We start from the raw sequence: 2,628 nt of genomic DNA, 5'->3' as shown, positions 1-2,628 counted from the left end.
AGAAAGAAAGAAAGAAAGAAAGAGACTCTTAAGAAGCCCATGGCTCTGGGTACATTATCTATCTTCGAGCCTTCAACAACTTCCCTCTCCTTCCACCCCCCCACCAACCCCCACTACCACCACACACACCCTAAGCCTTGGATCAAATTGAATACAAAACTTAGTCATCCTCATCTCAGTTCCTGGAAGCTGAGGAATGTGTGAAGTGCCTCCCTGTCACTGTGGTCTGCACAAAGGAGGCCATCTGACACCACATAGCTGACCCCAGCAGGGACTGGAACTGCATGTGCACTTGTTAGGTAGGGCTTGAGGCATCTAGCCCCCTCTTGGACTATCTCTGCACTTTCCCCTGTGCACTCTGCCTGGCTCCAGCTCCAACCTTTACTTCTGTGTGAGACTTGTGCTACTGCCTAAGCCGGAAGCTCTTACTCTGTCCTCCTCATATCTTACTCCAACTGTCTCCCTGCTGTAGTTGTGTAGTTGCAGGCCCAGGCACGGCAGCAGTGCCACTCCTGAGCTCAGGGCTGGACTAACAGTGATGTCCCCTCCACTGCTTCTCTGATTCTTTTCATTCAGTCTGTTGGATCATTGGGGAAAGGCTTGGTCACGTTTGTCTAGGGAGGCCCAGAAGCCTATCAGCAAATTCCCTACATCCCACATGTTAGGCTAGGCTCTGTCCTAGAACCTGCCTTGCTAGATGCAGAGTGTTTTCCACACTGATAGCCAGCCATTCGGGACACTTTCTTCACCCTCTTAGGGCCTCCTGCAGAAGATCAGGGTAACCGTAGCCTCCAGGATGGCTCGGAAGAGGAAATGAGATAAACTGTAAAGGGCCTTTAATCCCAGCACTTGGGAGGCAGAGGCAGGTGGATTTCTGAGTTGGAGGCCAGCCTGGTCTACAGAGTGAGTTCCAGGACAGCCAGAGCTATACAGAGAAACCCTGTCTTGAAAAACCAAAAAAAAAAAAAAAAAAAAAAAAAAAAAGGAAGAAAGAAAAGAAAAAAAGGAAAAAAGGGCTGTGGGCCTCAAAGGGTCACAGTCATCATCATGTCACCATCCTGATGACCTCCTTCCAACAGACTGAGCAGATGACCTGGACTGGGCCTTCCACAGGGAGCCAATTCCCCTGCCGTAGACAGCAAATATGACTATACCTTGACTCCTGAAGCAGGGAGCTGAGTGCTCACATAGCCCTGCAGCTGAGGAGTCAAGAAAGGGAAGGCTTCAGGCCATCTCCCAGAGAGAGCAAAACACAATCATTACGGAAATGATAGACGCTGGCTGATTGAACACATTCTTCTCAGCCAAACCCGAAATTACTAGAGCAATTGATGGAGGCCTAATGGGAAAGGCAAAAGTTCCCCACAGAGAGCCCTGCTGGTCCCTGATGGTTACAGGGACTGCTGGCCTTCAGCCAGGGGACACCTCCTTTCTGAAACTCTGTAAGAACTGAGCAAACAGGGACACCTCATGAAAATACCAAGGAGCAAGGAATGTCCATTAATCCTAAAGACAGAGCTTCAGAAGGGCTTACTGAGCAAGCATCAGTCCCCAGGAGATACCCTAATTGTGATGTGCAATCGGTATCTCCTCCTCACCTGGGGCACAGAGGTCAATGGAAACAAAAGACAATGGGCTCCACCAATGAGAGATAACCAACTCATGCTATAAACCTATGTACTGGGAAGGTATGAAAAGTGTGTGCTTTTGTTCCTGGGGGTCGCCTTTGCTCCGAATGCAGGATGACCCCAGCACACTGGTTCAATAATAACCTCATGTAAATTGCAGCGATCTCCATCCCTGAGTCTTTGAGAGTTGGGCATCCACGTTGAATTTAACAACTCCATCTTGTCTACATCCACTCAGAGATACCGCCTGTGCCAGGGGCTATGGCCTAGGGTCTTCTTTAGAAGGTGCTCATGGGGACAGGGGAGTGTCTCATAGCTACTGTCAACCCTATTGGGATTAGAGACTAATTGACCATAAATATTCATTAGTAGACAGATATTGCTGTCCCCTCTACATACTCCCTCACAGCCAAGCTTCCATTCTAGGCTCCAGGACCTACCTAAACAGTTTTGTACTGTAGTCAGTAAAATATATGCAACACAAGCGTGTAACCCAAAACTGGTCACCTTAACTACAGTGAGTGTTTAGTTTAGTTGTATTAAGTATATTTGTGTTGTTATAGGAACCATTGGCTTCCTCTTTCCACAGGCAGCCACTGGGCCATTCTGCACATTCAGGGAAGTGGAATCACATGGTGCTTACCTTTTGTGACTGGTTTACTTCACTAAGAGTGATTTCATCAGCATGACCGAAGAGGATTGATTGATGTGAGGCCTCACTAGGTAACCCAGGCTGGTCTTCAATCTGAAATGCAAGGACCATTGGGACAAGCAGTCACGCAGCTCTGTTTTCTGATCCCAATGAGCCTGCATCTTCTACACTGCTCCAAGATTCTTCTTCTTCTTCTCCTTCTCCTTCTTCTTCTCCTTCTTCTCCTTCTTCTCCTTCTTCTCCTTCTTCTCCTTCTTCTCCTTCTTCTCCTTCTTCTCCTTCTTCTCCTTCTTCTCCTTCTTCTTCTTCTTCTTCTTCTTTTCTTCTTCTTTTAAATGTTTTTCGAGA

The sequence above is a fragment of the Mastomys coucha genome, unplaced genomic scaffold (assembly GCF_008632895.1).
Source record: "Mastomys coucha isolate ucsf_1 unplaced genomic scaffold, UCSF_Mcou_1 pScaffold6, whole genome shotgun sequence".
Classification (NCBI taxonomy): Eukaryota; Metazoa; Chordata; class Mammalia; order Rodentia; family Muridae; genus Mastomys; species Mastomys coucha.
Note: the sequence above shows the minus strand (reverse complement) of the source record.